Genomic DNA, 14,635 nt, shown 5'->3' with positions numbered 1-14,635 from the left:
AATGTTTTCCAGGGGAGTACCCCTTTAAGCAAAATAGTTTTAGAATAAACCTCAATGTGTCTTTGCCGAAAAATAAGGCTTGCGGAGATCTGTTTTGGGTCATAGTCATGGGATGTATTATGACTACACAGATCCACAATACCGCCAGCCATGGAGTCTCAGGCGGACTTGACCTCCAAGAGTTTCATAAATCTGGGTGACAAACCCTGAAACGCGTTATAGCAAACTACCTATATTTCACCTTTTAAAAAAAATACAAAAAAAAAACAAAAGGAAAAAAAAAACCATTAGAAACCGCTGAAAATAATGTTTGACCACTTAACACAAGGACAAGTCAAGGACTTCTAATGACTGTGAATGCACTCCTATCCATAGGTTCCTATTTGTCCTTATATAGAGGTAATGCTTATATTGTCGGAGCAGGTTACTAAATATAAACTCTAAAGAATGCACATTTCATAGGAGCGGAGGATTCGGGAAAATATTCATACAGTGTCTGAGCCGCAGCAACTATCCAATTCTCCGCCAGATTCCATTAAACGTCTTTGTTCCTTTTTTTTTTTTTTTTTTTTTTTTTTTTAGAAGATTAAAATATTTTCAACAAATGTTCATTTAGACGTTAGCTCACTTCCAGGAGAAAATATAAACAAAGATTTTTTTTATTTTTTAAATTGTTCAACATGTTTAGTAATGTTTCCATAGACCAGTTTTTTTCCAAACAGGGTGTCTCCAGCTGTTGAAAAACTACAACTCCCAGCATACTCCCCAATACACACCATGTGCAGTCCAGCTCAAACTCTTCTAATGTGTCAATGACTTATACACTCACTCACTACATCACTGTTTCTCAACCAAGGTGCCTCCAGCTGTTGCAAAACTACAACTCCCAGCATGCTCGGACAGCCTTCGGCTGTCCGGGCATGCTGGGAGTTGTAATTTTGCAACAGCTAGAAGCACCCTGGTTGGGAAACACTGTGTTAGGGCATGCTGGGAGTTGTACTCTTGAAACAGCTGGAGGCACTCTGGTTGGGAAACACTGTGTCAGGGCATGCTGGGAGTTGTACTTTTGCAACAACTAGAAGCACCCTGGTTGGGAAACACTGTGTCAGTGCATGCTGGGAGTTGTACTTTTGCAACAGCTGGAGGCACTCTGGTTGGGAAACACTGTGTCAGGGCATGCTGGGAGTTGTACTTTTGCAACAGCTAGAAGCACCCTGGTTGGGAAACACTGTGTCAGGGCATGCTGGGAGTTGTACTTTTGCAACAGCTGGAGGCACTCTGGTTGGGAAACAGTGTCAGGGCATGCTGGGAGTTGTAGTTTTGCAACAGCTGGAGGCATCCTGTTTGGAAAACACTGCCATGGACCCGTCTGGCCCAGATACAGTGGAAAAAAAAAATCACCTGATTGTTGTAAGGTCCACAGTATATGATAACACTACATTGCCTGGGGCAGGAAGTGTTATCATAGGGTTGCAGACATAGACCTTTAAAGGGGTACTCTGAAGATTAAAAAAAAAAAATTCTAATCAACTGGTGCCAGAAAGTTAAACAGATTTGTAAATTACTTCTATATAAGAATCTTAATCCTTTCAGTCAGTACTTAGCAGCTGCTGTCTGCTCCAGAGGAAGTTGTGTAGTTCTTTCCAGTCTGACCACAGTGCTCTCTGCTGACACCTCTGTCCATGTCAGGAACTGTCCAGAGCTATGGGGGATTTTCTACCGCTCTGGACAGTTCCTGACACGGACAGAGGTGTCAGCAGAGAGCACTGTGGTCAGTCTGGAACGAACTACACAACTTCCTGTGGAGCATACAGCAGCTGATAAGTACTGGAAGGATGAAGATTTTTATATAGAAGTCATTTACAAATCTGTTTAACTTTCTGGCAGCAGCTGATTTGAAGAAAAAAAAATGTTTTCCAGTGGACTACCCCTTTAATTTATTTTAGCACTGAATTAGGAGTTGTTAAAATATGAGATACAAAATATATACTGCAGGACTATGGTTCATATGATGTGATTATCTCCGCTCCTGAATACTGGTTTCTGATCCTGTCCATTTTCTTACATGAAATGACACCAGTCAGTGACAAGACGACATCCGGAATCCAAAGATGCATGGCGCTTGATGTGGAGATTATCTGTCTCCTGTAGATTGACGGCATAGCCGCGACTACACTCCTAACCAGACACTTCCCAAGCCTGACTTGTAGTAGAACGCCGACTGTACTGACTTTCTGTAGGGCGGTGGAGATTGAAGGTCCAAGGAAGATGTTTGGTGTTCTTCTCTACATTATACTGTACTATATATTACAGATGCACCGAAAGGGAAATTTTGGCTGTGCTTAGCCGAAAACAGAAACCAAAAATGCATTGCCATGCCCCCTTTTTTTTACATAGTTTTTGTTACATTTCATTATTTTTTTGGGGATGTGATGTGACCAAAATCAGCAATTTTTGGGTTTGGAATTTTTTTTAGCATTCATGCCGTTCACAGTGCAGGATCAGAAACATAATAATTTAATAGTCGGGACAATCTCGCACGTGGCCATACCAAATATGTTAATTTTTACTTTTTTTTTTATATGGAAAATGGGAAAAGGAGGGTGATTTAAACTTTTAATATGTAAGGGGTTAATGGTTGTTTTTAACTCTTTTTTAAGCCACACACCCCAAAATCATTGGTGGAAAATTCCCTCAGCCGAAAAGGCTCGAAAGGGGAGATAATTTTCGGCGGCGAAATTTCCAAGCATCCCTAATGTAATATATATATAAATAACCAAAAATTTGCAGCACTACTCTATTTGCAGTGTGCGGGTGGTGCCAGCACCCAGAACCCTTATTAAAGTTCATCCAGATAGGTACCGACAATGGCGCAGTACTCCAGCTCAGCTTCATAATGGCTCCATAGAGGGCAGAAACTTGATATGATTGAATAAATTCACATTTTCCTGAGTTGGAGTGCTGCGCCATTGTAAGGTACCTGTAAATATGTATCATGCTGACTATTTAATGCGTAAACCATGCATTATATAATACTAACAAAGGAAGTCTTACTATACAGAAAAAAAAGAAAAAACTTAAATGTTTTGGGTCGGGCTCCTCAACCTTCAGGGTCCATAGTACTGGACTCCATGGCTCAGGGGTCTCCTCCACCTGCTTCACTGAATTGCTTTGCACAGATTCCCAACAGCAACGTATAGTTGTTGGATCATCTTCCTCTACACTTGGCGCTCCCTTATCCCGTCTGCCTGGACTGCCAACCAGAAGTCAAAATTTTGGGTGCCATAAGGAAAAAGTAGCTGAAACACACCTTCACCTTTGCGTTCTTGTGGGGGAGGGGGGGGGGTAAAAAAATAAGGCATGAAAACTTACGTCACACCCGATACTTGTTTTCTTCAACAGAAAACAATGGGTAAAGTTGAGTTGCTCCCATACACATTCTACTTTCTGCGTATCCTGCTGAGACCTGTGATCTGTCGAAAACCAGGTTACACCAATCTGTTGAAGATTAGATGACACCAGGTATGTAGCTATAGGAGCGTAGTTAAAAAACTTTCAACTTCCCGTAATAGTGCTGCTGAGTGCCAGATCCTATTACCTTCGGAGGCCCAAAGGTCTCTTGGCACATAAGAAGAGACAAGTATTACAGACTGAGACGTAGAATGTAGAACCTTTACATTGGGCTTCTAATTTTCATTCATTCAACTCCCCGTAATAGTGCTGCTGAGTGCCAGATCCTATTACCTTCGGAGGCCCAAAGGTCTCTTGGCACATAAGAAGAGACGAGTATTACAGACTGAGATGTAGAATGCAGAACCTTTACATTGGGCTTCTAATTTTCATTCATTCAACTCCCCGTAATAGTGCTGCTGAGTGCCAGATCCTATTACCTTCGGAGGCCCAAAGGTCTCTTGACACATAAGAAGAGACAAGTATTACAGACTGAGACGTAGAATGTAGAATCTTTACATTGGGCTTCAAATTTACCTTCATGGCTATAGTAACGTCCATGAGACAAAATGGCCTATATAGCAATAGTCTTCTAATAACATTGTGTGAATAGTATGAGGCAGGTAGGGTAATGAGCATACAAAAATAGAATGGCACTACTACTTCTGTATCTGAGAGTATATGGGCTGCAGCAGAGAGAAGTGTATACATGCGAAAATGGAGGTTCTTCAGCTTTGTACGTGACAAATAGAAGTATACAGGAGGCACTACTGATTCCCCAAACACGAGTACCAGCACATTCCAGGTTCCCCGCTAAGCTAGGTAGAGACGCCAATCACTATACATAGTCCAGCGGCAGTGCTATGAAGTATGAATAATACAGACTTCAGTATAGCATCACATCAAACAAAAGAGGATATCCTGCACTCACCGCGATATACTGGACTCGATGCTCCTTCATGGACGATATCGATGGACCGGCTTCCAGAACCTCCTTGGGCGCTCAGAGGCGACTGCCGGCGGTTTCGCGCATATGCGCGAAACCGCCGGCAGTCGCCTCTGAGCACCCACGGAAGGTCTGGAAGCCGGTCCACCGGTATTGTCAATGTAGGTGCATCGAGTCCTGTATATCGCGGTGAGTGCAGGATATCCTCTTTTGTTTGATGTTCTCCAGCTTTGGGCAACAACGTTGAGCAGCACTCACCGGCTCTGAGGTCAAACTTCAAGCTTTATTCTACAGACATAAGAAGCAAGTGGAGTCTCTCCAGGGGGCTGTACGAGGGGCTTACTCACAGGTCAGGTAATGGGGCAACAGAGTCCTCCAGGTAGAAGCCCAAAACATATGACAACTTTTCCCATTCATGTAGGATTGAAGCTGGAGTCGAAGTCATTTGGTTTGCTGCCTAAGTTGAACTTTGATGTATGTTCACATTTGCCAGTCTCCCTCCAAGCTGAAAAGCACATTAAAGAACTTTCAACTCCCCGTAATAGTGCTGCTGAGTGCTGTTATTGTATTATGTTTTATATCGAGAAGCCAACACATTTTACAGCGGCATTCGGCATCATTTAGAAAATTACCTTTATGGTTTTGTTAGTGTTTTGTGGATGTGTACTAGTAATGACAGTAATTATTATTCAGCTTTTAATATACTTACAGCCAAGAAGCAATAAATTCTCCTGACGTAACAGCCATAGGGAACACACTCCAACTCTTCAAATAAATAAATCCTAAAGCTAAATCAGACTAAGCACAAACTATTAGTATAGGAAGGAATGTTTTGTTACTATTTTGTATAGTTTGCTTTGATATAAAAGACCTTTAGGATCCTGAATAAAAACAGTACTTGGAGACGAGGATGTTGACGCAGAACGTTATGTGAAGGGACTTGGGTAAATCACTGAGATTAAGTTTTTAATAAAAGTTTTGGGTAAATAATAGGCCTGTTTTAATGATTCTGTTGCCAGTAGGTGGCGACTCTAGCTCTCTATGATCCAATGGGAGCTGGGGGAACATGTTGGCTGGCAGCGGGTGACCTGTAGAGCTGAGGTCTAGGTTTGAATCTGGCCAAGGGCAACATCTTCATAGTGATCGAATGTCCCCTCCTGGTTCTCAGAATCTGCCCAAAAACATATTCATGGGTTAACCTAGAATTTAGAGTATGAGCCCAAAGGGGAAAAGAACTGATATGAGTGACAACAATGCTCTGCAGTATATGTTGGCACTATATAATTGAATACAAATAAATATTAGTGAATTAAGTGGGCACTGTCAGAGACAAAAACTTTTCATATGTTGTAAAGCATGCAAAAACAATATGTTTTGCAATTGCTTTCATCAGAAAATTTTCAGTATTTCATACTGGAAAAGCCAGTCAAAAAAAGTGGCCACTGGGGTCCCCCTGCCTCCTGGGATACATACCAGTCCGGCAGTGTCCAGTGGTCATCGACAAGTCACGGACACCATGAGTGATTGACAGGGCTGTAGGCAGGTCCAGGGCCCTCTGTGGGGGAGGGGGAGAAGTCATCACAGTGAGGAGAAGAGAGGGACACACCCCATGCCTCTGCATGGACAGAAACCTCACTGAGCAATGATGGCAAGAAAATAAAGGTAAGTCTGAGAGAAGTATATGTCGTAGACACATAAGAACTATATGTACATGATCAAGATGAGGTACTGAGTAACATATAACAGCTTTTTTTTTTTTTTTTTTTTTTTTTGGGGGGGGGGGGGGATTTGACAGGTACTACAGTGGAAAAAAATCCAAACGAACTGGTGCCAGAAAGTGTGGTGCCAGAAACAGATTTGTAAATTACTTCCATTTACAAATCTTACTCCTTCCAGTATGCTACAGAGGAAGTTGTATTTCTTTCTGGAGTTCTTTTAAGGTTTGCTATGGGGATTTGCTCCTACTCTGGACAGTTCCTGACATGGACAAAGGTGTCAGCAGAGAGCACTGTGGTGAGACTAGAAAGAACTCCAGAAAGAAATACAACTTCCTCTGTTGTATACAGCAGCTGATAAGTACTGGAAGGATTACGATTTTTAAATAGAAGTAATTTACAAATCTGTTTAACTTTCCGTCATCAGTTCTTTTGAAAAAAAAATAGTTTTCCACTGGAGCACCCCATTAATGTTCACCATTTGCCATTCATAACAGCAACAGTCAAAAGAGGAAGACGACCACCAGTCCCCCGTGAGGTAAAGAGCGGTCTACCAGCTATGCAACCCCTTATTATATTCTTCATAAAGCCCTTATAAGATGGTTACAAGATATACTATAAAATCCTTTCCCTTGTAAAATATTTATCTTCATATACCAATTCTACACCACAAAATTAGAGAAGATATCATTTTTTTCCATTGAATGCCTCTACAATAAGTTTCTGCCTATCTCATATCCTTCTAAAGAGCTTGTCTCAAGAGGACATCCATTTTCTGAATCCACCATTGGATTATTAGATCATATGGACCTAACCGAATGAAGTCCCACCCATCCTGTTAGCCAAATGGAGAGCTTCGTTGGTCCAAGACTGGCCACTATACACACAGTAGTTGTCCATTCACTTCTCCAGCGATAACAGGCTTCTAAAAGTTAACCCACAGTGATCAGCTGATCACTCAGCAGACGTGATTGTAAAACAGACGTTGTCTTTACGTAAAAACATTTTAAGCCCCTGAGGCCCAAGGCATGCTCTATATAAGCAGGGGTCAAGTCCTGGGAAAAAAGTGTGTGAACTCATGCAAGGGCTGGGTCTGCAGGACTCCTGCTAATGGGAACAGTGTTCCTGCTGTGGAAAAAGTGCAGGAACTCCATTCCCATGCCTTCCTGCAGGACTTAAAGGGGTACTCCACTGGCCCAGCATTTGGAACATTTAGTTCCGAATGTTGGGTGCGGGGGTCTTGATGTCACAGCCATGCCCTTGTGACATCACGCCTCGCCCCCTCAATGCAAGTCTATGGGACTCCCATAGACTTGCATTGAGGTGGCGTGGCATCACAAGGGGTGTGGCCGTGATGTCATGACCCCTGCAGCAGTGGAGTACCCCTGAAGAATTATAATACTGGAACCTTTGGGTATCCTTATGAAACCAAGACTCAGTGATTGTATCCTCTGCACCCCCATATATCTAAATACCAAGATACTGTATCTATAATTCACAGTTGGTGCGTCAGTGCGGAACCTATAGCTTCCCGATGTGTGTGTGTTGAGATTTGTAAAATCCTTGACAGGTTCCTTGGCAGGCTCCTGGCAGATGTCACCGTTTCCTATATCACCTTCGACTCTTCCCTTTGATGTAAGCTTTTGAGGTATCGTTGGCTCGAGTCTGAAATGTGGCATCGGTGTGCGCGCTCGTCTGTCACCTCTCTGGGATCGGTAACATGATTCTCAGATGTATAATTCATTGTTTTGAAGTGATTCCTGACGAAAACTTATCTCGAATCTTTTCCAGCCCTTTGATTTATCCTTTCTGACTTGGCAGTCCACCTACTGACTTAGGCCTCTGATGTTTCTGCCTTTGTCCTATCCATCTGCTCGGTGTCTGATTAGCTGTTTTGATGTCTGATATTATTAAAGCTGATCTTGTATTGTGCATTACTATCTGACTGCCCTTTATACAGCTGCTTAATCCCCATTGCCCTGAGATCTTTTCCAGTTACCAGCGGTGAACAATGGTTATGACATCCCTAAGCCCAGCGAAGACGTTACTTTCCTAATACCCCGATGTGATTATGCCTTTTTTGTCTCGTTTTATTTTGTAGTTTGCGTTCTGGATTTGGAGTCTTAGGCTGTAGACTTCTCTACACAATGACAGGCCTTCTTTCATTGAAGACTTTTGTATCTGGCACAAGGATTCAGATTTAATAACTGAAGTACAACCTTGTAGTATCTGCTAACAGAGGCAAACTCTACGAGGTAATGATCATAGTCTTGTTTTTGTACTTTTGATGTTTTTGATGTTGACATCAACTTTGATACTATGACTGAGGCTTCGGTGATCTAATAGTAGTGATGGGATTGTATGAGACTTCATTCTTGTCTCTGTGTTTTGGTGTCTAGAGATATTAATGTTTTTGCTAATTTTCCTTTAATCCTTTGTCATATTGAAGTTAACATGGCTGTATCTTTAACAAGGGGGCATCCTCTACATCTAGAGGAAAGAAGGTTTCTACACCAACACACTCCATATTTGGAGTCAGGAAGGAATTTTTACCTCTAGTATGAGGGTTTTTTGCCTTCCTCTGGATCAATTCAATTCAGTAGGGACTCATTAGGGATATAGGTTGAACTTGATGGACTCTGGTCTTTTTTCATCCTTATGAACTATGGGGGGAATTCATCAAGAGTGGAGTCGGTGAACGTCTTTTTACCCATTAATTCATGTTTGGGAAACATCAAAGGTACGGAGCTAAAAAGTATGGATATCTTATGGTGACGTGTGTACAGAACGTTCTATATCCAACAAAACGTAAAAAGTGACTGCAGCAGAAGAAGAATGTGCTGATCCTGTGAATGGCAGTGACTTGATGTTGTTATGTTTCAGGAGACTTTGGTTTAAATGGGTACCTGCCAGACAGTAATGGACATGCTTAAGAAGGATCTGCGCTTGTCTTGGGGCTAAATGGCTATGTTGTGAGATTACCATAACACTGTGGCTAACTTTTTGTGAACTGGTATTTCTTGTTTGAATTTCCTTCTTTGCCTATAAATCCCATAATTCCATTTTCCTCCTTCCCACACATCAGCCACCCCACTCATTGAAACATAAATGAGCTGCATCCATTCAGAAGATCTGTGGTTTTCAATCAGGGTGCCCACAGCTGTTGCATTAGTTGCAGAAACGATCGCTCCATCCATTGAAGCAGAAAGGCTCCCTGTCATCAGCTGACTAGTGAGTCAGGTCTTGGCCGCATTGCAACCTGGGAAAAATCTCCACGGTGTCTGCCGGTACTCAATTATTAGGGGGATAGATAGGGCGATCTGTCACAAAGATCGGGATCGTCAAACAGTGTGTTGTCTTCCTGGCGCTCGAATTCGGCACATAGCGGATCAGGTTGACAAGTTGCTGGGTGGGGCTGGAGAGGACCCAGCGGTCATGGTACATATTGGCACCAATGACAAAGTAAGAGGTAGGTGGAGTGTCCTTAAAAATGATTTTAGGGACTGAGGCCGCAAGCTTAAGGCAAGGACCTCCAAGGTAATATTTGCTGAAATATTACCTGTACCACGAGCCGCACCAGAGAGGCAGCAGGAGATTAGGGAGGTAAACAAGTGGCTCAGAAGCTGGTGTAGGAAGGAAGGGTTTGGGTTCATGGAGAACAGGGACGACTTCGCTGTCGGATACCGGCTCTACCGTAGGGATGGGCTGCACCTCAATGGGGAGGATACAGCTGTGCTTTGGGAGAAGATGGCTAGAAGGGAAGAGGCGTGTTTAAACTAGGGACTGGGGGGAGGGAGCCTTCAACATAGAGGGGAAAGATAGAGTAGATAGAGAGGGGAGACTTATTAATGTACCTAGGGGTGGAGCGGAGGGGGGGGTTAAAATAGTTAATAGGGATCGGCTTCATAGGAAGAAAAAAACATTGAATTGAATGATGACTAATGCCAGAAGTCTGACCAATAAAACTGAGGGACTGGAGGGGTTGATGTCTGAGGAGGATTATGACATAGTGGGTATAACAGAGACTTGGTTGGATGATAGCTGTGACTGGGTGGTCAACATACAGGGATATAGTCTATTCAGGAAGGATCGGAACTAACAGAAAGGGGGAGGAGTTTGTCTTTATATAAAGTCCAGTCTGAAGGCCGAACTGCTGGAGGATATCTGGGAGAGAAACGATAATGTTGAGTTATTATGGGTAGAAATATATGGAGATAAAAATAAAAAAATTCTGATAGGGGTTTGCTATAAGCCACCAAACATAATGGAAGAGGCAGAAGATCAATTACTGAGGCAAATAAACAAAGCAGCAAATAAGAATGAGGTGATAATAATGGGGGACTTTAACTATCCTGATATAAACTGGGAGACTGAGTCCTGTGAATCATAAAGGAAACAGGTTTCTGACTATAGCTAAAGACAATTATCTGTCCCAAATGGTACAGGGCCCTACCAGAGGGGGCGCCCTACTAGACTAAATGTTAACCAACAGACCTGACAGAGTAATTAATGTGCAAGTAGAAGGACACCTGGGAAATAATGATCATAATATAATACTGTCACGATGCCGGCTGGCAGGAGGTGGATCCTCTGTGCCAGAGAGGGATAGCGAGGACCGTGCTAGTGGACCGGTTCTAAGACACTACTGGTTTTCACCAGAGCCCGCCGCAAAGCGGGATGGTCTTGCTGCGGCGGTAGTGACCAGGTCGTATCCACTAGCAACGGTTCACCTCTCTGGCTGCTGAAGATAGGCGAGGTACAAGGGAGTAGGCAGAAGCAAAGTCGGACGTAGCAGAAGGTCGGGGGCAGGCGGCAAGGTTCGTAGTCAGGGGAGATAGCAGAAGTTCTGGTACACAGGCTTTAAACACACAAAACGCTTTCACTAGGCACAAGGGCAACAAGATCCGGCAAGGAAGTGCATGGGAGGAGGATAGATATAGTCAGGGACCAGGTGGAAGCCAATTAAGCTAATTGGGCCAGGCACCAATCATTGGTGCACTGGCCCTTTAAGTCTCAGGGAGCTGGCGCGCGCGCGCCCTAGAGAGCGGAGCCGCGCGCGCCAGCACATGACAGCAGGGGACGGGAACGGGTAAGTGACCTGGGATGCGATTCGCGAGCGGGCGCGTCCCGCTGTGCGAATCGCATCCCCAACGGCCATGACAGAGCAGCGCTCCCGGTCAGCGGGACTGACCGGGGAGCTGCAGGGAGAAAGACGCCGTGAGCGCTCCGGGGAGGAGCGGGGACCCGAAGCGCTAGGCGTAACAAATACATTACAACTTGTTCTTCAATAAGGGAATCTCTCGATGGGCCACAAAAACAATGAACTTTAGGAAGGGAAAGTTCGATCAACTCAGAGAAGCCCTTAACAATATAAAATGGGATAATATCCTCAAAAACAAGAATACTGACTAAATGGGAGACTTTGAAAAATATTTTAAACTCTCACTGTAAGATGTATATACCTTATGGAAATAAAAGGGTCAGAAGAAAAGAAAACCAAAATGGATGAATAAAAATGTTAAGGAGACAATAAATGACAAAAATAAAGCATTTAAGCTACTAAAAGAGGACGGCAGTGAAGAAGCATTAAAAAGCTATAGAGAAAATTATGTAATGCCAGGTGAAATACAGCGAGATAAGGTAAACTCCCCAGTACAGGTCACCTGTCTAACCCAGGAAGAAGCACAGTTCACCTGTCTAACCCAGGAAGAAGTACAGGTCACCTGTCTAACGCAGGAAGAAGTACAGTGCCGCCTACAAAAAATCTAAATAGACAAATCACCAGGTCCAGATGGCATTCACCCCCGTGTTCTAAAGGAATTAAGTAAAGTAATAGACAGACCCCTATTTTTAATATTCAGGGACTCTATAGCAACAGGGACTGTTCCCCAGGACTGGCGCATGGCAAATGTGGTACCAATATTTAAAAAGGGATCAAAAGGGGACCCCGGGAACTATAGACCTGTTAGTTTAACCTCCATTGTATGTAAATTGTTTGAGGGTTTTCTAAGAGATGCTATTTTGGATATCTTGATAAAAATAAATGTATGACCCCATATCAGCATGTCTTTATGAGGGATCGGTTCTGTCAAACTAATCTGATCAGCTTTTATGGTGAGCTCCAGACTGGACCAGGGGCAATCGCTGGATGTCATATATCTGGATTTTTCCAAAGCATTTGATACGGTGCCACATAAAAGGTTGGTGCATAAAATGAGAAGGATTGGGCTGGGGGAGAATGTGTGCAAGTGGGTTAGTAACTGGCTCAGTGATAGGAAACAGAGGGTGGTTATTAATGGTACTTATTCTGATTGGGTGACTGTTACTAGTGGGGTACCACAGGGGTCAGTCATGGGTCCTGTCCTATTTAATATATTCATTAATGACCTTATAGAGGGATTTAATAGTAAAGTAGCAATCTTTGCAGATGATACTTAACTCTGTAAAGCGGTAAACACAATAGAGGACAGTGCACTGTTACAAATGGATGGCTTGGGCTGGGAAGTGGCAGATGAGGTTCAACACTGATAACTGTAAGGTAATGCACATGGGGATGGGATATAAGGACAGAATATAAGGACAAGATATGAGGACAGAATATGAGGACAGGATATGAGGATAGGATATGAGGACAGGATATGAGGACAGGATATGAGGATGGGATATGAGGATGGGAAATAAGGACAGAATATGAGGACAGAATATGAGGACAGAATATAAGGACAGGATATGAGGACAGGATATGAGGATTGGATATATGGACAGGATATGAGGACAGGATATAAGGACAGGATATGAGGACGGGATATGAGGACAGAATATGAGGACAGGATATGACCTAATAACTATGTATAAATATATCAGGGGACAGTACAGAGATCTCTCCCAGGATCTATTTATACCCAGGACTGTATCTATAACAAGGGGGCATCCTCTACGTCTAGAGCAAAGAAGGTTTCTACACCAGCACAGACGAGGATTCTTTACTGTAAGAGCAGTGAGACTGTGGAATTCTCTCCCGAAGGAGGTGGTCATGGTGAACTCTGTAATATAGTTCAAAAAGGGTCTGGATGCATTTTTGGAGAATAATAACATCGCTGGTTATGTATATTAGGGACAGAACGTTGATCCAAGGATTTATTCTGATGCCATATTTGGAGTCGGGAAGGAATTTTTACCTCTAGTATGAGGGTTTTTTGCCTCCTCTGGATCAACTCAGTAGGGACTCATTAGGGTTATAGGTTGAACTTGATGGACTCTGGTCTTTTTTCAACCTCATGAACTATGTTACTATGTTACTATCCCCTCCAGGGCTTCCTGCTTGTCTTCAGTGCAAAGAGCCCTGCTTGTCCTCAGTGTACAGAGCCCTGCTTGTCCTCAGTGTGTGGAGCCATGCTTGTCCTCAGTGTACAGAGCCCTGCTTGTCCTCAGTGCACAGAGCCCTGCTTCTCCTCAGTGTACAGAGCCCTGCTTGTTCTCAGTGTACAGAGCCCTACTTGTCCTCAGTGTACAGAGACCTGCTTGTCCTCAGTGCACAGAACCCTTCTTGTCCTCAGTGTACAGAGCCCTGCTTGTCCTTAGTGCACAGAGCCCTGCTTGTCCTCAGTGTACAGAGCCCTGTTTGTCTTCAGTGTACAGAGCCCTGCTTTTCCTCAGTGTACAGAACCCTGCTTGTCCTCAGTGTACAGAGCCCTGCTTGTCCTCAGTGTACAGAGCCCTGCTTGTCCTCAGTGCACAGAGCCCTGCTTGTCTTCAGTGTACAGAGCCCTGCTTGTCCTCAGTGTACAGAGCCCTGCTTGTCTTCAGTGTACAGAGCCCCGCTTTTCCTCAGTGTACAGAGCCCTGCTTGTCCTCAGTGTACAGAGCCCTGCTTGTCCTCAGTGTACAGAGCCCTGCTTGTCCTCAGTGTACAGAGCCCTGCTTGTCTTCAGTGTACAGAGCCCTGCTTTTCCTCAGTGTACAGAGCCCTGCTTGTCCTCAGTGTACAGAGCCCTGCTTGTATCAGTGTACAGAGCCCTGCTTGTCCTCAGTGTACAGAGCCCTGCTTGTCTTCAGTATACAGAGCCCTGCTTGTCCACCCTCACTTCCTATAATTGGACTCCTCACAGAGATAAGCAGACAATAGCTGTAGGGACAAAAATATACACATTTTTTAACCTATGTATTATACTAATATATATATTTTCTACATTAAATAAAATGTTTTTGTTAATGACAGTTACATGCTTCTATACAAGACAGCCCTCAAAACGAATACACTTTATACTGTTCTTATGTTATTTTTATGCACAGTAGTGAACTGTAAGTTGTAGTTTCCAATTCAGATGCCATTACCAGAAATAGACTGACACACGATGAAATTTTTATTTTTCATTTTTTTGTGTTTTCCTACTGCAGCCTAAAAGTTGTTTGTTCCAGAATTGGCCATTATACTTGTTCAGTAATGTGTTTATCATTTTAATAACATAGTAATGTATTTTGCGTAGGATTAGAAAATGAGTAATCTGTTATAGAAACTCCGGAG

The 14,635-nt window shown here is 43.3% G+C and overlaps 1 protein-coding gene across 8 annotated transcripts in view; it reads left to right on the top strand.

Moving 5' to 3' along the window:
• The window catches only part of ELFN1 (extracellular leucine rich repeat and fibronectin type III domain containing 1), a 581,118-nt gene that overhangs the window by 323,329 nt on the left and 243,154 nt on the right, over window positions 1–14,635 (top strand). Inside the window, exon 1 of one of the 8 annotated variants that reach the window (XM_056535652.1) lies at window positions 8,345–8,366. The exons of the other annotated variants lie outside the window; for them this stretch is intronic. The gene's annotated coding sequence lies outside the window, so the exon portion shown is untranslated. Of the gene's footprint in view, window positions 1–8,344; window positions 8,367–14,635 lie in introns of those variants that run through there. 8 annotated transcript variants of the gene reach the window in all.

The sequence above is a fragment of the Hyla sarda genome, chromosome 8, assembly GCF_029499605.1.
Source record: "Hyla sarda isolate aHylSar1 chromosome 8, aHylSar1.hap1, whole genome shotgun sequence".
NCBI lineage: Eukaryota > Metazoa > Chordata > Amphibia > Anura > Hylidae > Hyla > Hyla sarda.
Note: the sequence above shows the minus strand (reverse complement) of the source record. Positions and strands in the feature narration are given on the sequence as shown.